Here is a 23,635-nt window from a genome sequence, read left to right on the forward strand (position 1 = left end):
ACGTATTTTACTCTTAAAAAAATATACACCAGTGGTCACAACAGTTTCATAATCTCCAATATCCATAAACGATATGCCTGATCTCCAATACAAAAATTTGAAAAGATGCCCATAACCAAAGTGTTTTAAAGACTTTAAATAAAGATATAAACATATATACATATTTAGACAAATAACACTCTAGTGACTATTAACCTAACTTCAGATATTTCTATTGCATCATGATGAAAGGACAATTTGTGCTTAGAGGTCAACATCTTTTCCATTCACTACAGTCTGAACAGAAATAGGTGATGCAGAGCTGCCAAGACTGATGTTTCCTCTGCAGGCTACACAGTTTTTGCCCTTTTCAGAAGCCAAAAGGGAAGGCAGTGAAATCCTTTTTTTTCCCTCCAGGTCAGAGCTCAAGATGCATTGGGAGTTTAGTGATTTGTGTGCATTATGGAACAGCTTTGTCACTGGTATGTTTTATATAAAAATCGTGTTCCACTTCCCTGACTTAACTTGATTATCCAAATCCAGATTTCATAGGGGCTTTCATATGATATTCCAAACAAATATTCCACTCCTTTTCCTCTTATTTGTATTTGTAGCCTGTATTTCTCAAGCTATCTTATTCAAGACTAACTTTCTGATGACAACAACCAGAAGGTACATATTTGTCCAAGAAAAGAAAGAAGAAACCATTTCAGTAGCATCCTTATCCGTCCTTGCATACCCAGACCCTGATATCTATAACCTTGTGAATAATCACAAGCAACTATTAAATAATTTGATCTTCTACTCTTATGTTTCATGTTTTAAAGGCTGGAGGATAAACTAGGAAAAAAACAACATGTATTTCCCTTCCTTCTCATTTATACCCTTCCTACTGACCATGAAATGAGAGGGAACATGTCTGAAATATAACATGCAGGTTTTATAACTTCTCATTTGAATTCTTACTTGATATGTGATATTTACATCCCAAGTTCTCCTTAAGAGAATATGCTTATCTCTTCTCAAATACAGAAATACCCAGTAAAAACTAGATTTTGCACACTTTTCCCTCCCCCTTCAATATTAATATATTAAGTGTTACTACAGAGTCAGTATGACCAAGCAGTAGAGCTGCAGGTTACACTGAGCAATTTACCATCAGACTGGAGCTGTAGTGCACTGGCAGAGCTCCACCACTGACTGCTTTCTTTCAGGGACTACGTTCCACTGAGGTTTCCTTCTGCCTGAGCATCTCAAAGTGTTACACAGGGATGAGGTCAGCCAGTGCCCTCTCACTCCTTACTTTAAATTCGCTTCTCACTGAAAGAAGGTTTAAAGGGCTGTCTAAGTAAGATGAAAAGGATTTTCAGAAACACTGTATACAGCTGTAGAAAGCCAGAGCACAGTGCCCTGCTCAGCAAACGTGTGGCAGACCTGGATTCCCCCGCGTTCCCCCTCTCCAGCAGTGACTCAGCCTGTACAAGCAGGTTCCACAGGCAGAACAGCAGAATTGGTATGAATGCCACCTGAGGAAGAAAACACTTTGCAGCTGAAGCCCTGGGAGCTGCCCAGAGGCCCCGGGCAGGCTGATCCCCCCTCCTCGGGAGCAGAGCTCACTAGAGGGAGCACACACACCGCTGCCTCCCGGCACCAGCACCGCCTCCTGCTCAAGGAGCCAGCCTCGCATCTTCAAGTGTCCTCAACTGCTGAAAGCAAAATGAAAATAATAAATCCTAATGAATAGACATAAAAATTACCATTTCCATTTCCTTGGGAGGGTTTCCCTTCAAAGAAATTTGGTTTTAGAACCAAGCCTGATTGTTCTGATGGGGAAAATACAATACTAATAAAAAGATGAACTTGTTAACGAATAAATCCCATCACGCTTTCCAGAAACACAAAGGTAGTTTTTCCAGCCCTTTCCATTTTCAACATTTGCACTGGGATAATAAAATAATCTCATTACCATATGATCTGAGCAAAAAAAGAGAAACAAGGGAATCTTGACAGACTGTAAAATGAAGACTTGATTTTCCCCTGTCTTTCAACAATATATTTTCCTAATCCTGTATTGCTCAAAGTTTCTGGTGTAAACAATTGCAGAGCCAAATGATTCAATGCCATTGCCAGTTTCTGTTTAGCAGCAACAGCTCTTCTGGAAACAAATGAAGCAAGTTCAGGCTGAAGTCATGAAAAGAGCAGATTGTGGTATGGAACAGTCATTCTCTACTGTTCCTTGTATCCACCTTTCCAAAACCAATGGAACCATCAGACCAGTGATGGGTTTTCAGGTGGCTTTTTTTCAGAGATGTGTGCAAATATATGCTGTTTAAAACCCAAAGAGCTAGTGCAGTCAACTCAATATCTTTTCAGCTAGGAACTTTGCATAATTACCACACAAGTCACCTCAGTCTGATGGCGATGGCCATTCTCTGTGGTCTAAAACAGCCCTTTGAAGGGTGAGATGCACATCAATTCCTTCAGACTGCATATTTGCACATCCACTCCCTCCATTTCCTCCATCAGACTCCAGATGCTCTGGATAGATCCTTTGTTTTCCCTGTTGGTGTCTGTACTTGAAACAACTGTTGCATGTTCCAGTCTCTGCTTCTGGCTTCTCCCCTACCCTCTTCTCTTCACCTCTTCACATTCTCCCTCTCTCTGCTTTTCCTTTATAAATAGTTTTGTAAGAAAACTGCAAATGTCCTTCTAGGCCAAACTGAAATCCCCCTGGTGAAATTACTCTTGATTCTCCCCTTGCTCTGCATTCTTCACAGCTGTTTGCTTTTGCTACCTGTTTCACTGACACAGGTCTTCAGGCACTCCTGCATGAAGGAACTTCTCTCCTAATCCTTATGTGGCGTGTATCCCACTATTAATTCCAAACAGCCCGAAGAGAGGTCTCCTCAGGAGAAAGGCCAAAGTCACACTTAGTTAATCTTGCAAGCAGATATGCAGAAAGAATTACTGACCATTTCAGAAATGTCAGGAGGTTAACAGCAATCAGCTCTATTTATGGAGGCATGTAAGAAAGCAACACATATTTGAGTGTGTGTGTGTTGTTGGGAAAGAGGAGAGAGAAGCAGAAAAGACTTTGCAAAACACTAAAACTTATCCCTTTGTCCTAAAGAGCCACAGGGAAATAGCAAGGCAGCCACAGCAGCCTGAAAATCCCAGCAACTTGGCAGTGTAAAACCAATGTTGCCAAAGAGACAACCTTTAAAAAGAAGCTACTGTAGCCCTCTCTTGTGGAGTGCACCATTCCAGCCCTGTCAGATTGCTGTAGGTCATGAGCTGAACATGTGAGGGTTTATTTCTCTAATAAAGGGAGCAAGTCCCTTTTCCTGCATCTGGATTAAGGTGATCTTTCAGCAGCTGCCAGAAATTCCTCACTTGGTGCTGGTAACTGGGAATCTTTCCCCTCTGCTGCTCATGAGATGCTTTTCCAAACAAATGCAGGTAACCAATTTTTAAAAATACCAAATAAAGCCTAGTCAGTACAGAAAAGAAAGACAATGTTTTTCAATACTGATGACAGTTTTCTCTATGTGCATTTTCTCACTCTTTTTTTTTTACACTGGTTCTTTGACATTTTAAAATTGTCTTTAGTGCCAAACCTTCATTCTAAACAGATCAATCCAAACTGAGTGCGAGGTAAGAATCAATATGGCTTGGGAAGAATTAAACTCATGTCTCTCTTGAGTCTTTGAAGGCTCTTAAAATGCCAAATATTTTTTCCATTAACTGTATCATAGTCAATCTATTAAGTAGCTGGAAGATGCTTCTTAATTTTTTTAAAGATTGCTCTGAATTAGGGAAAGATTAATCTTCAAACAGCATTGGCTGCTAAGGGAGGCTGACAAGCCACCCACACAGATATGACACAGGTATCTGGGAGACGTCTTTATTCAAGGAATTTTCATTCTTCCACTTCCAATGTTACACACTCTGAGACCTGACAGACCATTTTGTGGCAAAGATCTCACTTTAACTATTACTGCACAGAAAAAAAAAATAAAAAAATATATATTGTAAATCATGACAGAAGCAAATCTTAACAGAGTGAAACAGAATTGCTCAAGTTTCTCTGAAATTCTTTGTCTGCTGCTTTAGTACTCATACAATTCCTGTCAGTTTTGGTAACACCAGAAATACTTCTTTCAAGCACATCAGCTACTGAGTTGGCTTTGTTGTTTCCTGGTGATTCCCCTTCAAAATATGACATTTTGTTACAAGCCAAGAAGGCAACATGGGAAACCAGCATGATTTTGGGAGAGAATTGGATAAGAAAGCCTAAGATGACATCACACAATTTAGTTGGCGTGAAAAGATGGTCTAAATATTTATATGGTAGTATTTAAAAGTACATTTGAGGAAAGATAATATAGTAGGAAACCTGTTTGTTAGAACCAAATTTTGAATCAAATCTAACAATAATTGAAGGGAAGAAGCCAAAAGAATAAGTGAAGATTTTCCTTTTAAAAAAATAACCAGTAATCAGCCACAATTAGGCTGCTGCATCCCAAAGATGGAAGATTTTCCTTCAGCATGCAGTATTCCTTCCCTAGAAATGGAATCATTTAATACTCCTGGCCTCTGTATGTAGTTCCAGGTAGATCAGGACTATCCAGACTCATCTCTGCATGTTGTTCCAGGGCTCTCTCTTTCTCTAAGAGGCACCTTAGCAAGCAACCCTCACTACATCAAACCTTTGCAGCAGCTCCAGTTCAGTCAAAATGAAAATGCATAAGGCATTTGAAAGGCAAGACTCACACAGCCACAACTCTTGTCTTGACCCCTCTCCTCACCTGAAGATGGATATTGACCTTCCCACTCCAGCATGATAATAAACCTTTGACAAGCAGCACCTCGGCTGAGAGGAAAGTTGACTCATGTTGGGAGGGAGAGGAAAAACACCTTAGGAAGTTATTTAACTCTCAGCCCATTAGTAAAAGGTATAGATAATCCACCAGATGAGAACTCTTTGGGCAGCTGACATGCCTCTAATTGCAGCTCTCATAGCTGGAATTACTGCTTTAATAAAAGGGCTAGTGCTTGATCTGGTTTGCTTGAAAAAATGAAAGTCCCATTAAAATTTAATCTCTAATAGCAGGCTTTATTTTGATAAAGGCATTTTTTTCCTGACTAATTTTATGCAGTGCTGATATGTTTTTAGTAAGGGAATGGTTATTCCCATGGTAAATGTGGATGTGATGGGTATAGAAAAGGTATCACTTCTGGTACCTTCTAAATCTGGATACAGGCAGCTGCACATTGCTGTCTGTCTCAGCCTCTTTTGCATTCAAGATGGTTATTCTGGTAATGTTTGGACTGCTTTTGAACAGTGCATTGCTTGGATAGGGGCTTTGTTGAATTCATAACAAACTAGCACATTCAAGTCACTTCCACAAAATTCTCCTGAGTCAGAGAGATAGGCTGCTTTCACATCCAGCCAACTCAAGAAATTTCCAATCTCACTCTACAGTTTGTGTTTCTCTGCTGGAGTTTCTTCTGCCAAAGACATCAACATTATATTAAAAGAAGCAGCAAGGAAAGTACCTTGTCTCAGAGAAGCATTCTAGGCTTGCTGAATGCATATAGGAAGGAGGGGGATGTAGAGTTGGTCAAGAAGTTTGTCATAAACATTTTTCTTCAAAACAAAGCTTTCATAGCCAAGGGACCATATGCCCATGAATATTTTTATACTGAAAGTATATATACCAGATTTTCCAGTCCTAAAGTAAAAACTGATTGAGAAAATAACAATGTAAAAGTGAAAAGGAACTGTAAATTGTGGAAAAATAACTGAAAGTACTAAATATTATTGTAATATAATTTTTGTTGATCCAGCCACATCCTCTTCTCTCTTCAGAATACAACAATCTGTTTAGGAATAATGTCAAAGATCTGAAGTTTATCTCTCTCTCCAGTCAAATAGCCACTCTGAGTCTCTGTATCCACTTGTTTCTTTAGCAAAACAGATTAGTCCTGCTTCTGAAGTAAAGCACCATAAGGCTAAAGATCATTCAGCTTCAGTAATCCACCGGGGGACTCTGCACCTGCCTCAGCTCTGGGCAAGGGATAACTCCTATTTACACATTGCTACCCCACCAGCCACAATCAGTATTGATCACTGTAACAGAGATGGTTTAGAACTACAGGGAAGGCAAAAAAAACTCTTCTCAAAGTGCAAGTATATCTCATTGAATCCAATTACACATTTGATAGAAGGCCTGTTCACAAAATGAAGCTCTTGAGAGACTTTTATGGCAAACAGGAATCAAAAAAAAAAGAGAAAAACCCTGGAAGAATAACTGAGCAGAAGGTAAAAAGAAAAGAAAACAGTTGAAACAATGTTAGTCAAAAACTGAATTTTTACCTCCTTGAAAATTCTGTATAACATATTTTTGTCCAAATTAAAAATTTCTGTGAGGTAGAAAATGTGGGGTATCTAAGTAATTTTTAATTTATCTAATTTCTGTGAGGTAGAAAATGTGAGGTATCTAAGTAATTTTTAATCTATCAGATTTTAATAAGACACTGGAGACTTTCATGACAAATTGTGATGCAAACTCAACATTTTTTAGGCAAACAAGTGTATAAAGGACTCTTCTGTGTAATTCATAAAAATACCAAAAAGGTCTATTTTCTCATATTTGTTGGTATAGTGTTATGTGCTGAAAACCCAGGAACAGCCTAAGCTAATCTGAATGTGCAAAACAAATGTGTTCTGGCCCACCCAATTCCACCAATTCTGCTTTAGAAGCACCTGTGTTGAATTCAGTAGCAATTAACAGAGCAGCTTGCAAGAGCATACTTGACATAGACCTCCTCACATTAAACAGCCTTCCACATCTGGTCACTGCACTTACACAGTGCAATATTTGGTCACAGATTTCCTCTGTAAATATGGGCAAACTGCTGAGGGTTTTCTGTGTGTTCATTTCCCATTTCTGTAATGGTAACAAGAATTTTTTTGCTTAGTGCATGTGTCCTGGGACAATACAAGTTAAAGGATGAAGCATGCATGTAACTCCAGCAGAAAACATCGTGCCAGCAAAACAAGGAAAAAGCAATTCTGAAATTAATCACAGATCTATAAATGATTAACTCTTAATATTCAGGCAAGAGCTGGAAGCCATGATGCATGAGCCATGCATCACATTTTCTAATCTGTGCTTTTCTGAGACTAGGGAAATGAATTTTGCGGTTGACAGGAGCTTACCCAGACAGTGTAGGCTCCTCAGCCATGGCCCCTTGTGATCCTTAGTAAAAATGATATTGGTGACACAATTGTGAGGGCAGTCAAACACCATTGGGTCACATCAATACTTAAATACCAGGAAAGGAATTTTAGGAATGTTTTTCAGCAGCAAATATCCTACTCACATGCAGAGCTTCCCCAGGAGCATTTTCTTTATTATTTGTCTTGTGACAGTAACAGCCACTTTGGAGAATCCTAAAAAGATGACAAATACTGTCCTAGTAGAAATATCTACAGTGAAGGTTATGTAAAAGAGATAACTCCTTTACATAACTACAGTCCCAACCTGGCTGGCCATTTCCAGTGTGCCAGGTTTTGCAGTGCCAATCTCTTCACCTTGGAGTTCTCTATGGCTGATCCTTTTCTCACTTCCATGCACTGTCTCCTGGTTTTCCTCACCTCTGCTGATGGTGCTTAACTTACCTGTCCTGCAAACACTCCTGCATTTACCCTTCCTCACACCTCTCTCCTCAGCTGTTCCTTGCTGCTGTGACTTTTTCTCCATTAATCACCAGAAAATCAGTCCATGAAGGACATGAATCTTGTGTGCAGCTATAGGGTTTTTTTTCCATAAAATATCATGACAGGCATATATTTTGTCTTAGTAAATCACTGCCATCCCACTTCCCTCCTTTGTCACTTAACTTTGGCATTTACTATGTCAGCTCCACTTGCAGCCACGTCTGTTTAGGCTGGGAGCTCTTTAGAAATAAGAGACTTGTTTTTCTGTACAGCTGGACACTTATTAAGTGTAAGGTTCTCTAAAATAATGAAGATTTTTCTCAGGTCCCCCTTGATTCATTGGTGAATTCAAAGTAGTTCCAAATAGGCAGGCAGGCATTGGTGCTCTCAGCAAGGAGGTTGAGGAGTGAAAAGGTCTTAAATAGTACCTATTTTGATACATTTGAGAACAGTCAGCATGAAATTGGTTCCATTCTCTTCTAAAGGATTTTTTTAAAAAAGCACCTAACAGCAGCCAAACTCTGCTCCCATAAAAGTCAAAAGCTTTACCATCGATATTAAACTGCAAAAATGTCAGGTTCTTTACAAATTTCTCTCCCACACCTGTTTCATACTCAATCCATGTATATATGTATCTTAATGACTGCACTTCAGCTAGCATTACTAAAAAAAAAATAAAGCCACAGAAGAAGCTAATATTTTTCACCTAAATTTATGATATTTATTAGCCATGCAGTCATGTGTTGCAGTATTTCCCAGTGCAAAATAAAATAAATAAAGACTGTAAACAAAAATGTAATATTAAAACATAAAATAAATGAAAAAAAAGTGCAAAAATTTATTTTTGACATGCTGTGGCATCAGCAGGAAAACAAGGTCTTAGCCCCAAACATTCTCTGTGCTTAACAAAATTGCAGTTGTTGCATTTGCAGAGCAGGCAGGTGTTGCATTGAAAGTACCCCAGGGAAATGGAGGCAACAGCAACATGGACTGCTGACTTTGGATTCTACCTCCCTGCTCCTCTCTTTCCAATGTTACTTTTGCTCTAACTTTTGAAGTGAAGCATCATTTGAGGTGCAGAGTGCTTCAGAGATTCATTACTCTGTTTTGGGCAGCAAGTAAATAAGTGGACCCTCCCAAGAAAAGCTGTTATACCTCCCAATACAGGGATAAATTTTTTACCACCCCAATACACTGCTTACATGCCTCTACTGCATATTGAAATATGGAGACTAAAGGGGAAAGGGCAAGAGATCTTTGTCTGACAGAGTTTAAAACAAGGTGGTGGAGGTGGGAGGGGAAAATTAATTCCAGGTTATTGGAATCCTGTAATTAAATGGGTCTTGACAAATTGAAAATGTCTGCCTCTCCAGGGTCATCTTAAATTGCAGGCCATTTTTAAAGATCCCTCAAACCAGATACCGAAATGTTTTTGAAAATGTGAAGTCTCAGCAGAAGAAGGCAGGCAGGTGCAGGAACCCTGGCAGCTGACAGGTAGGTAGAAAACACAGGGCAGAGGAAGACATTTTCATACCATAAAGCCCACTGAAAACCAAACATCCCCCTCAAATGTCAGCTCTGCAGGGCAGGGTTGTTTTTGCTTTCCAGCAAGGGTTGATGCAGCATTTAAAAAGGTACTTGGTGATTATTTTCCCTTTCCTTAGCCTAAGCTTTCTGGCAGCTGTGATCTAACACTGTTTTGTGCCTCCTGTGAAGAGGCAGACATCAGCCTTTGACAGTGCCTGCTGGGAGAACATGACATACTCTCCAGTAATCTTTTCTAACAGGGAGAAAATGACCTTTTGTGTAAAAGGCTTTCCCTAGACTTATGCCTCAGTTTACCTAGTAGGACAAATACGCTCTTCAGAAGAAATCTGAAAACAGTTCAAACTAAGAAAGGACACCAGCTCAGATCCTTACTCACTCAGCGAGAGTCACAGCAGGGAGGCTACATAAGCTTTTGGTGAAGGCTCAGTGAGATATTTCAACTGTAACCTGTTAAATTCCTTAGTGCAAGTAAGTGTGATAGTGCAAAGCCACAGAGTCCAGCACTCTTGTTGTCAGCTTGCAACATAAACTTAAACTTTCCAACTGTTTTTAAGACATGAGTGAAGATATTCTGTCAAGAATTAACTGCAGCTTCAAGGACTGGGTTTGAGAGGAAAGAGTTCACTATAAAACACCTGCTCCAGCCTCACCCAGAAACAGGTGAAAATCTGACTGACCATTCTGCTGCTTCACCAGCTCATTTCTATTGCATGGAGGCATCAATCAAGAACTGGGACTTTATGAAAAGCAGAAATATTCAAGCAAGGCATATGATCAAGTTGCAGTACGTAATCACCAAAATTTTCCGGGACTTTTGTTTTTCTGGGAGAGCAAGTGCTGAGGCAGGAGGAGGTTGCCTGTCTGCTCCCCCAGTGACTGAATGACACAGTAATGCTCTGCACTCTGACAGAGCTGGCAGGATTTGCTAAGCAGCAGGACTTGTTAATGCAGATCCAGGTGCTGCTAGCCCTGCAGGTAAGCTGCTCCCTGCCCCTTCCACTCACTCCCTATCCCTTGCTTCCACTCTCTCCCTTACCCCCTACTGGCTGCCCTTCACGCTCTGCTCCTCCTTCCTCTGCTAGCCAATATGGCCATTTATTTCTCTCATCCTTTCATCCTCTTGCTTTTTTCTTTCAGAAATATCCATTAAAACTAACTATTGTATGGCTGGTCTGCTCAATGCTTAATTTAAAATCTCTCTCTTGCTCTCAATTAGATGTCCAAAACCTTTCTCAATCTCTGGACTCCCCTGTCCCCAACACAGCTCACAGTCTCCAGGCTTAGAAAGAATGTATTGCTTTTAAATAAGTTTTTTTTACATGATTTCTAACTAGCCAAAAGTGAACCATCCTGCCTTGACCCACAACTCCTGTGGGTCAATAGGCCCCTGGGCACAGTAATAGGTTCATCTTTAGATCTCATCTTTTCACTCCTTTCATCTTGGCCTTCCTAATAATTAATTTCAACTCAGACAGGTCAGACTTCGTTTTTAGAATATAATTATTTTTCACTGCAACCAAGTATTTTTCACTTTCAAAAGCATCTCTGGGCAGTCAGAAGAGCCACAGACCATAACAGTGTGTGAAAATGATGCTGGCTGTGGAGTACAGCACCTTGCAGCCTACAACTACACGTGGCTGTGCACGGGAAGAGAAATGGGAACAAGGGGACAATGGCCTTGAACATGAGATTGCCAGAAGTTTAATGGGGCATAGAGTTAAAAGACAGTTCAATTTTTGCTTTTTTTCCCCCTCTTTATTATGTCCCTTAATTGTTTCACTTCCTGAAAGTCTTAAGACAGACTGGTGTCTCAGGGAAACATTCCAGTGAAGGGATCCGAAGGCTTTGCTAGCCAAAACCAGAAAAAAATAAAAAAAGCTGCTGCTTTGCTGGGGAAGAAGTAGCCAAGGAAAGTTTTGTAGCTCTCCTTACTAGTGAAGTAGAAATCAAAAGCAAATAAAAAGAAATAAAAAGAGACTTAATTTTAGGAATTGTTAACTTCTAATTTATGTAGAGGTGATAAGGCATTCTCTGGGAGACTGAGAATTATTAAGCTGTATATTTATTCACTATTTATAAAATCTACCAACCTCTTCTCTGTTTTCCTGTTTCTGCCAAATTAGGAACCTACAAACACTTCAGCTTCCTCTGAATCTTTGGGATCAAGGTGCAGCATTCAAAACTCCTCACACTAGGCTCTGATGAAGAGATATTGCACACATTGTATATCCAGGCTTCCAGACCTAGGCAGTATCAGAACTGAGTACAGACTAATTTTATCCATTGAAAACCCTTAATATTATTACAGGTTCTAATGCTCCCAAATGCTAAGGGAATGTAAATCAGGCATCTTAAATGATTGCTTTATATGTGGAGACTTAGCTTTGCAGTCTGCTTCTGGGGTACGCTTTCATAGTCAGTTCGGGACTTGGACTTCAGAACTAGAAAATGGACGTTTAATAAGCTGGCTAGCCCAAAACAGAAAATAGTTTAAACATTAACAATGTATTTTTAAAGAGCTCCTAATTTTATTTTTATTTTCAAAAACACATTTTTCCACATTTGTACATAGCTAGCCACAAAAAGGTTGGGCCAAAGCCTTTCTCCTGTACCCTTCCTTTTCACTCTCCTGATGCTGATGGGCCAAACCATGGGATCTTCACTGGCTCCTCTCCACAAGAGCTCTGCTGTTTTAAGGTGTTGCTGTTCCTACCTCATGCTGCTTTCTTACCATTCCATCACCAAAACTGGACTAAGAAAACCCCAGAGCATTCCTCAAACACCCAGGTGATAGGTCCTGCTGCTCTGCTGCCCCAGGCCTTTGACACTGACATGCCAAGCTCTATTCACAGACGCTGATGGTGGGACATCAGCCCCTGGCACAGGCTGGTGCCACACACCTGCAGACACCAATCTTTCCCACTACTGCAGATGCTTTGGCTGTACACAGCTCCCCTCGACTCTAGGCAAAGATCCAAACACTCCCCTGTTTTGCCAGCTGGCTGTCAGAGACCCTTGCACATTATCTTCAGGGTTTTAATTAGTTGTTTGCTATAAGTGCACAATCCATTCCCAGTGTAATCACCCAGTGGCAAATATCCTGCCTAGGGAGATCCTTTCCTACTGGATTCATGCTAAAGATGCCAGTAAACATAAGGTGTTCCCTTAAATTTGGAGAGTCCTGTTCTTGACCTAAGAACAACAGAATTTCACTGAGACTATATCAAAGGGAAGTGAAGCAACCTGAGATCAAGAGTAAAAAAATAAAAGAAAAAGAGAAATACATGTCTTTTTCACATTTCCCCAATCCAGTTGCAACCCTTAATGCAATTACTTTTGTAATGCTTACTGTGTTGCTGAAGTGCAAAGGATACAGTTCTTTTTGATGTTCTAATTCATATGCCATTTGTGCTAAAACAATAGGTAGTTAGGGTTTTGTTGTTTCTCACAGAGATCAGTTTCCCAATTCTTTTTAGTGGCAAAATTTCCATTTGTTTGATCATTTGTATTTTAATATAAAAGAACTGTGTTAATTCCAGGTGAATTTACTTGTTTTACACCTTTCAGTTCTAAACTCAGTGGATTTGTCTACTCTGAGTGTTTCAGCCACACTCAGACTTTCTATTTCACTGTGAGATGATATATCACAGCTGAAGGAGTCATTTTAAACTGACATTTGCCTTTTGTAATCCTGTGTGGAATTGCCTAGATAGCTAAACTTTGTTCAGCCTGTAACTGAAACAGGAAGATGCAGATGTCAACAAATGGGTGACTCAGTCTCAGATGGCTCCACACAGCTTTACATCAGGAGCAGGAAAAGTTGGCTTGGGCACACCCCAAAGCAACAGAAGGACCAGCATCCTGACTTACCCTGTCATATTGCAATACCCTGGCTCTGCTAATGTGAGCTTAATAATGACATATTATTTGCCTAAAGCACAACTTTTCATTGACATTTAATAAATTTCAAGTAATCCCTTGTCTGCACACCTTAGGTTTGATATTTAAAACTGATGAGAATTTCAAAGACCAGCTGACAAAGTCATGCTGACAGGAATTGTCTCTGAGCCTTACCAGCAGTAAGGCGGCCTGAGAACTCACTTTCTAAGCGTCTCAGAGTTGGTGTCTGGAAAAGTGGAATTTGGTGCCTCTATCAGAGAGTGCCTGAGTTACAGGTCTGGGAAAGAGGAGTGGCTGCATGCATGGCATGGGACTGCTGCTTCAGGAGAAAGCACAAAGGGACCTCTCAGGCATTTGCATGGAGAGCCATACTGCAGAGAGAGTACCTGTTTTCTTAATCTTAATAAAAATCAACCAAACAGTGCAAACAGAGAAGTTATTTGCAGTCTGGGTCTCTACACTAGGTCTGCAGAAAGAAAGGACTTTAAGGTATAATCCATTAAAACATTGATGGCTTTTAAGGTGAGGTGGAAAGTTCAGCCTCCATGGATGACAATTGTCCTTTATCACCAGAGAGCTCAGAAGGAAAATGTATTACTCTTAGCCAAAAAATTAAGCTGAACTGGAATCATTCCACCAGAAAGACTGTTTGCACAGTTCTGCTTTAATAGTTACTGTCTTGATACTTGGCTGAGAGACTAATCATATGACATGGTGTACAGGAGCCCTCTCCAATTTATCCACTTGAGTTCTCACATCTTTTCTTCCCATCTGAAATCTTGTAACATTCTTAATCAAAGGTCACAGGAGACACTGATAAACAGGCAAACTTTATATATGGCAAGGTTATCACACCTGATAAATCCAGGCCCCCTCTGACATTTCAGAATCTCTCAGAATAGAGAAGCTGAACTTGGGGTAATTCCCTATTTTTTCAAGAAAATTCTTATAACTATATGCATTCATACTCCTATATTTTTATATATTTATATTTACATACACTGTACATATTTGTATAAATTTATGCATATGTGTTTACACACACCAAATATACATATATGCACATTTCAGTTCATTAGGTTCTAGGAAGACTACAGCTACTCTTCAGTTAATTTTTTGAAGTAACTCAAAAACCAGTCTTGAAAAGTAAAAGAATAAAATTAATGTTTCCCATTTTCAATCCAAATGAATAAAATACCTCCATCTTACATTGCAAAACTGAATAATTCATTTTCAAAACAAAAACCTTTTCAAGCGTGCTTTGAAATGTTCATGGGAAAGATATCATATTTCATTCTGCCCTAGCTTTTGCTGTCTTGCTCAATATGACAAAAGTCACTAGCAAAAGAACAGGAATAAACTGTTGTCTCCTGGAGGATAAATCCTCTCACATCATTGCTGTGAGCCATCTGCCATGCATTTTTAAGCATCTTGCTCCTAACATCAGTATTAAGTGGTTGCAGGAGCACTCAGCATCCCAGGCAGTTACCAACCAATTGGACGGATTTCTGGAAAACACCACTCTGAGAGTGCCTTGCTGGGGTGAATCCAGTAGGAATGGCTATGCATTTGGATAAAAAGGGTCATCAAGTGGTGTGGCTTTTACAATGGTGCTGACTATGGCCTTCAATTACGTTTAGCATGTGAATATGTTACATTTACTACCTGAGGATTTTAAAATAATTTTAGCTTTAAGGGAAGTATTTAGCTGGTGGATAAAATAAGGCATACAAAAGGTGAAAAAATCCCTCCAGCTGGCCTGCCTGGCTCTGGTAGATGTGCAGAAAGGGAATAAGGACACATGGGACTATTTCCTCCACACCCATATTGCATGATTCGGTATGTAACCTCCTTCAGCCTCCACGGCTCTGTTCCTTGGAAAGAGTCACATGATGCCCCCAAAAACTGGGGATGCTCCTAATGGCATTATCACTGTAACAATATTGGGCTGGTACAGAAAGATCATCACTACAAACACCTCTTACAACTGGTGAAACAAAATTCTCTCAAGCTGAAACAGATAAATAATGGAAAAAATAAGCCTTTCAGATCAAAATTCTGACCATATCAACAAGAAAAATACTACAAAGTTTAAGAATATTTAGTATTCTTTTGAGTCTTTATATCTCCTCTACTCATCCCATCACACTTTGTCATGGACAGTTTCTGTACTGCAGCCATGCTCATTTAAGCTATTGTGTTTGTTTTTGGTTTTTTTTGTTAGGCTTCCTGCTGTATTTGTTGCAGAGAAGCATATTTTTTTTTCTGTGCAACACTATTTCAACTTGTGCCCTCTGTAGCTTTCCTGCTGTTTCTTTTCCTCTCACACTTGTTACTCTTCTTTCCCTTCCACTCCTTCCTTTTGGGCTTGTTCTGGTTTGAATTACAAAGAAATGATAAATTCTATTGAGTGTTATAGAAATGTTTCTTCTTGTATTCTGAGGTGTTGACCCCACTGTAGCTGAAGGCTCTTTTCAGATCTAAATGGTGCATTTCTTCCAATTTGACCTGCTGTCTCACATGTGTCCTTTAGTAACACGATTTTAGAGCAGAAAATACATCAAGATCCACTGTGGGATGAAGAAAAGACCATAACCTTACAAAGTGAATTTCTTTCTATTGCCTTTGACTATGTGTGATTTTGGGGATGCTTCTTCTTTCACAGGACCAGAGCGATGCACAGGGTCACACATTATGTGAAGAAGCATTTCTCAGTAACAACTATGAATGTGACCTCTCTTCTTCAAAGTAAATGACAAAATTCCAGCTGATATTGGCCACAATAGCAGCAGAATTACGTTTTGATGCTTACACATAGAGAGGTATAGAGGCAGGGAATACACAATCATATTGAGAAGCACATAAAGAATGTTATAAAGCTCTGGCATAGTAATAACTGAGCTGCTGAGTTCATTTGTGCCCTGTCAAAGAAAAATGCCATTTCATAAATACCTGCAAAAGTTCATGCAGGAGGACATTTGATCCTGGGAAGCTATCACAGACATAACGGGTTCATTTCCTTCTTTTCCACATTTGCCCCCATTTCCTGGAAAAAAAAGAGGGTTTTACTTAGAAGGATAGGCTGTCCATGCTATAATCTATGTCACTGGTAAATCATTTGCCTTGTGAGCTTAAGGAAGCTTTCAAACTCCTCTGGGTCTAGAACCTGTTTTCTAGGCCAGCTGCCACAGCTTTAGGAGGCAGTTAACACAACTTTTTCTATTTAAAATTTACTTGTTTACTCTTTAAAATCTCATGCTCAAAAAAAGTTGAATAATGTAGTTCCAGTTTAGCTCCAGTTCAATTTTCTTGAAATCAAAATCTCTATCCTCCATACAATATCAAAACCCATGCAATTTAAATACTGAATAAGCATAATTCTTAAAATTGTCTGAAAGCCCAGCAGAATTATTAGTTATTGGAGTTATTAGTTATTATTAATCAGTTATTATACTTGACCACATAGCAGCTGATTTCTGGGTGCCCTGGGGAAATAATGCCTTTTCAGCACCATAGCAATCAAATTATCCAAGTTTTCTGCAAACACAGACTTTGCACTAAGATGACAATAACCTGGTTGACCCTTCTCTGTTCCATCCTAAAGTGTTGGTATAGCCATGCTGAAAAATCTACCTTCTTGGGCTAGAAATAAGAGAATTGGTCAATGTACAACAAGCTTATCAGTTCTCTCCCCTTTGACAGTGAAGACCACTTATTAGTTGGGGGCTGAAAGACTAAAAACCATGAAAAACCACGAAAAAATGTTCTGCTTTCAGTCAAATTCACAATACCTGACTACCTGGAAATGGGCATCAGTGGGTGAAAAAGCACTCTGAAGTTTCTTTTTTGCTACCATTTGTTGTTGCTGCTGGGAGAAGACAGAAGCTTATGCGTGTCTTGATTTGACACTCGTGGTTGGGTTGTTTTTCCCCTTGGACTGAGATTGATGAGAAGGAGGCAGTTTTCTCTTGTTCGGACTCGGTTGTTTATTCTTCTCCTATCTATATTACATATATACAAGGTACAAGGAGCTACATGCACTAAGATATAGAAAGGTGCAAAATGGCTAACAAAGAACTTCTCCAAGGTCTTTCATCTGTCCATTTATCCAATTAACAAATGCCAAGTAAAATATTTTTCTTAGTGACCCAATACCTATGTGCTGCACTGCGGCATCTTCTATCCAATCACCTATCACTGCCCAAAAACCTCTAGAATAAGAAGATGAAGAAGAAAGAAGAAGAAGAGACAACACCCTAAATCCTCCATCTTGTCTTCTGTTCTCTAAACTAGTTTAAACTCCAATCTTTAACTTTTTCACCCAGTGACATAAGAAAACTTTCTAATTTACACATTTACACTTGTAGTTTTTCTATTTAACAGTTGTTTTCAGGAAATTCATATGAATATTATATGAAATTCAGTGCTTTCCTGGATGTCAGAGCCAGGTATCAAAGATAAGGGCACACTCTCTGTGCCTCTGACTCCAATGTATTGCTAAGGGTAACCTGTTTTCAGCCAGCAGAACTTTGACTTGAGCAAGACTCAAACCATGACATCAGTCTTGGCCTATATTCAATAACTGATGTGAAATTTGCAGTTCAAATTCCTGTTTCTTGTCATATACGAATTCACTGGGGTGGGGGTATGAGGGAAAGAAACAAAAGAAAAGGAGAGACAATGAAGAAACAAAAGGTTTAATTTTATCACTGCCTTACTTTTGCTGTAGCAAACAGAAAAATCTCTGTATTTCCATTACCTGTGGCTACCTTTCAAAGCAAAATTCACCATAACGTTTCCTGTGTTCAAAGGTCACTACTGGCTGAATTACACAGTCAAGTTACAGCAAGCCAGACTCTGTGACCTCTTCTTAAGATTGGTAAAATGAGAGTTTTGGAGTGAAAAACATGAAGATTTAAACATAAACATATTTCTAGGTCCCAGAAAAGATGAGATTAACTGTGTATGTGTGTGAGAGAGAGAACACCTTTCTCCACCCCTAGTTACTTCCTGATCTGCTGAATATTTATTCAAATACTGTAAATACTTACACCCTTTGTTTAGGATGCAGAGACTGTCATTCAAAACCTCATTAAGCGGTCAGCAGACATCTCCATTGGAAGGAACAAGTAATGACATCAAGAAAATCTGATGATTTGTCAAAGAAAACGTGTACAAGACATGCCAGAACAGTGGCCTTCTTTGCTTCTCCACGACAGAGCAGCAGTCATTACCTGCTCCCTCGTCTTTGACACACACCTTTGTAGACTCGAAGGGAAAGAGCCACATGGGGCAGAAGGCAATACCTGGAGAAACAAAGCAGATAAGAGAGACAAGACATGGCAAAGTGAGCAGATCAGTGTGAATGCACATGCATTTTAAACAGCCAGCAGTGGGCCCTGAATTTGAAGGCAGAGCTGGCAGTGCTTGTGAGCTCACATGTAATACCTGCTGTCAAACAGAGCTGCACTGCAGAAGATGGTGGCAATCAGAGTCTCTTGGAACAGTTAATGTGAGAGGTGGAAGTGCAATATAAAAAGGAAAATAATATGGGGCAACCAAAAACTCCTGTCAGGTGCTCTGGCAATGCACACTACTGTGATATGATTTCCAACATAAATAACTGTTTATATTAAAATACAATAGAGAAAAAAAAATTTAAAAAAAGAGTTTAAGCTTTTATACATGCTAGCAACTTTTGCATGTGTCTATAGATATAAATATGAGTATAAGCATTAAATGCATGCATTAACATATTAATACCCCAAATAACATAAAATTGAGGTAGACAAAATCTCTCTTCCAAAAGTAAAAGCACAAACTTCTTGCAGCCCAAGGAGTAAAATCCAGAGGGGAAAAAAGGAGTTACAGATGAGGAAACCAGTATGCTGTGCACACCACTAGTGTGATACCAGGCCTGAGTGTCTGTGGCTGAGACTCATATCAGTGTTTCAAAATGCACGTGCAAAACAGCTCAGTCAAAATCTTTGTACATGGTGGTTGGGGCAGAGAGTGGAGCTGAGCTGGCAACAGCCTCATTGTGCTGTAGGCTGAGCCAGCTCAACAGAATTCCCAGAGTGGCAAAAGCCCTCAAATCTTTGTAACTCTTTGATAATTGCTTCACTGAATTCATTGTGGCAGGCAAACAGCAGAGTTTCTTGCACTGTTTTCATTCCAATAAATTTATTGAACTTCTTCTGACTGAGATAAAAACTCCTTTTGAAATGCCTTTCAAAAAAATCTGATTAATCTCTCTTCTATTTCAGGGTCATAAATAACTCTGATGCTCAGAGAAGACTGCAACCTTCAAGATACTTCACCCAGCAAGGAGGTGACTCCCACCTTCTGGGTATGCAAACCTGGATGCCTAAGCATGCAGTATCTTCTCCTTCCAATTAATTTAATGTCTCTGATAATATTTTCACAGAATAGGCTAAACTAGTTACAGTGAAATGAGATGTTGACCTTTTTTTTTGTAAAAAGGTTTTTCTTGATTTGAAACATGAAGATAAAAGAAGTTCCTTGAAGCAGAACTGTTTTCTAAATCTGCTCATCAGTGAATTTGCCTGATTCACCATAAGCAAGGTCTCTGTTTATTTGTTCATCAGCCACTGTTGAAGCCCCTATGAAGCCACTGTTTGCAAAACCTGTGAAGAGTCCTAAGGTAAAATCCCATTAGTACAACTGAAGCAGCTGGGGAAAGCCAGACAAACTTGGGGCTTTCATACATTAGAAACTAATTAGGAACGTACCATTCCTCCACAATTTGTATTTGGTTTATTACAACTTCACCATTAAACCATGTCTAATAACAGAAGTACAAAGGTGTCTAGATGTCGTGATCTTGCTCAGAAACACACAGAGTTTTCAGAGCTGTTCTAACCAAAATTTATTACTGAAAAAATGCTCTAAAAGTCATAACTCAAGTGTGCCTTGCCAACAGGGGAGTAAAGGGTAAGATAAATAACTGGAGAAATTAAACATCTTCAGAAAGCAGAGGAAAGAGGCAGAAGAATGACAACCAGTTATAGCATGGCCAGACATCTATACATTGCTGATAAACAAATTCTGTCTTGTTTGCCTCACCCAGACTCAAGAACTCATCTGAGATAAATACTAGCAGACAAAGCAGGGCCCATTGTGCATTTCTTAATGTTTTCTTTATGATGATTATAGACTTGAAACCCAGTAAATTTGAACCTGCTAATCACAGCTCCTATAATTTCATCACAAATTACTTAACCATACTTTTTTGAGGAGATTAAACTGCAAGCTGTCCTTGAGATGTGATGACATTCTTCTTGCAGACTCAAACACTTATTAAACAGAAGACTATTCCATTTCTTTTTGGTAGGGTTAATTTTCTGCTGCTTTAACTCCTTGAACTATCTTCCCAAGTGCCAACCCACCATTGGTACCAGCACAAGGGAAGAAGAATGAGTGTCTGGTGGAGCTGGGAATGAGTTTGTTTCTTCAGAAGAGACCCTGGACCTCAGTGGCCCCTTGCAAGGGCACCATCACACCCCTCTTGGGCTCACCAGACCCAGTAAAGGTCTAGTCACCCACCCTCACATGACAGCTCTGGGTCCAGGAGAGCTGATGTCATCTTTAAGGTGGAAATGCTGTTTTGTGGAGTCAAACCTCTGCTGCCTCTCTGTAAGTCAGGGAACTGTATATATTTGGAATGTAAACCAAGATTTTTTTTAAAAAAAATTACTAATTGGAACTATCTGTGACTTCAAAGTTAGTGCATTGCTGGTATGGTTCTGCAGCTAAGCACCTAGATACAAAGAGACCTTAGAAATACAGCTTTGGCAAGGATGAGCTCATGATTTCAGATTTCTCCTTGCTGCCAAAATATACACTTGCCTCACATTTGCAATCGAAGAATTAATATAATTGTTTTCCTGATCTAGTCTAGGGCTTTTTTTTCACAGAGCTTAAGCAAATTGCATCACTTTCTCATTTCTGCAAGAACCCCCAAAAGTATCTCCTGTTGCACACTGCAACCACACTCTGAAAAGTTATTAATAAAAGTGTTAAAAGTTATTGTTTTAACCATGAGTGACCAAACCCAACTTTATGCCTTGCACTGAGTGCTCCTCTGAACAATTCAAGGGAAATTAATGTTATTTATCCTGAGGCTGAGAAGCAACAGGAGAATTAGCATTCATGTCACTGTGCTCAAATCCCTGCAAAAGTTGACAATTCTATTTGCAAGTATAATTCCAGACTGTCCAGGGAGATGACAGACAAGCAGGTGCAGACTTGCCTGAAAAGGAAGATGCTTTAAGGCTGCACACGTACCACAAACAGAAGGAATCTCCCCACTTCCCTGGAAAGATTTTAAGGACATGATTTGATGAATTGTTTGACACAAACCTGAGTATATTAAAGAAGAGAGGCAACAGAAGGCAAGCAAAGTATTAGCCTGCGCATCCTTTCCAAGGGTTCTCTTTGCCAAGGCAGGAATAGCCTTGCTGTCTCCTCTGGAAAAGTGGGGAGCTGAACACTCACATTATAAAGCAATGAAAGAAGGGCACTTACTATAATTATTCAGGGAAAACACTGATGGTGCTGGAATTCACTAGCAAGGAACAGCTTTTGTAGCTGGCTAAATGCAGGAGGGAAGCTTGACAGAGGCCGTTTTGGCAGAAAAACTAGATGTTATGTTCAGTGTATTCTGAACAAGTACTTGGCACACAAAGTGAACTCAGTTCAATGTATTCAAGGAGCAACAAGCTGTGAAATGTGTGTTTAGCTTAGTAGATTGGCAACAGTGGCTTCAGTCAAAGAAAGGACCACCTAGTTTCTCCTGTTTGGAGGTCTCACCTACTACAGTTCATCACAGGGAGATTATATACTGTTAAATAGTTGGTTGTTTTTTTCCCTGTAATTTGTCCATTAATATCAGCTGGGTTAATTTTCCAGTGAAACATTTATATTAGAAATTAACTTGGTAAACCTCATTACAAATTGTCACTGCAGAACATCTACATTTCTGCTTAGTCATCTGTCCAGCATTGGTTTTTAGCCCTGACAGAGGTGAGAGAGAACAGCAGATTCAGACTGTGGCTGACAGGAAAGCTGAATAAAGCCAGATGTGCTTGTGAGACCCTCTGAGCCTGTACATGCCCAGCCTGTATGGCAGAACAGCGCTGGGGCTGATGCTTGGGCTGTCTCTTAGCATGGAAGTACCCAGCATGAAGGCAATTTCATTCAGGGAAATTAACAGGTGTGGGGATGTGTTTCCCCCAGAACCAATCCTTAACGTTTTTCTTATCCATTAATAGAATAACACACAGATTTAGTAATGTTTTTACTCCTTCTTACATAAAAGGAGATGAAGGTTTGTATTTTGTTGTCAGGTTTTTTTCCCCCACAAAGAAATCTCTATTGAGAATATTCATAGCAAAAGTCTGAGAAAATTAGGCTAATAAAACAATAAATAAAACAAGTATTTATTACTTAACAGCGTGCTTCTAAAAAAGCGTACTTCTGATTTTTTTTATTGTTTCTGTAAAAGAGGTAAATATTTTTCTCCAAAATTTTACTTCACTTTTTCCAATGTTATGATTAGATGCATTTCTTCTAGAGTTATCAATTGATTCCAAATTATTAAGTAGGCTACGAGAACTAGTTACAAATGCACTTTAGAGACAGATATTCTTCTTCAGGGTAATAGAAAACATTTGTCTACTGACAAGCAAGAATTTTGTATTTAAAATTTAAAACAATTTAAATACAAATTTTGGATGTACTGTAATCAATTCATAAACAGATTTATTGTTTTAAATGACATTTTATTTCCAAAAGGCTTGGTTTTTTTCCACCAACCAAAAAGGTGGAAAAGGAGGAGGAAAAAATATTTTATGAAATGCAAAATATGACACAAAGCTGCATGAGCTTGAACTCGTTATTTTGATTACATTTTAAATTTCTCTTCACTGCAATGTTTTCTACAGTTTATTTTTACTCTCAAGATCTTAGTTTTGTCTTCTCCCCAACAAAGCTTGAGAATACTGGCATAAAATCTGATATTTGAAAACAAAAACCCCTGAAATGTTATTGAGATCCTTTATATTTGCTCACTAGTTTCTTTTTGTGGGCACTTAACTTCTTTTAAGTCCATATCTCTGGGTCCACTTGATTTAAACACATGCCACAATTTCTCACATGACCCTGAAATCTGACTCTAAGAAAAACATCTACTGCTAAAAAAGATGTGGTACTTTCATGATCTAATAATGATCGATTAAACCCAGGCCTGAATTCTTATGAATTTCAAGTGACAGGCACCTCTGTTCAATGCTGAGATACTGACTCAGCAGGGCTTAGCATTATGAACCTGACGTCTGGATTGGTTTGCCATTCTTTCATACACCCCCAAATTTAACACCCAAATCTCTTTTGGCTTCCTCTGATAAGTCTCTGGCTTTTTTATGTGTTTATAACAGTATTGTAAACTTTACTGACCTGCCC

The sequence above is a fragment of the Pseudopodoces humilis genome, chromosome 2 (genome assembly GCF_049639895.1).
Source record: "Pseudopodoces humilis isolate 2021_Gansu_Grassland_sample_001 chromosome 2, ASM4963989v1, whole genome shotgun sequence".
NCBI classification, from domain to species: domain Eukaryota; kingdom Metazoa; phylum Chordata; class Aves; order Passeriformes; family Paridae; genus Pseudopodoces; species Pseudopodoces humilis.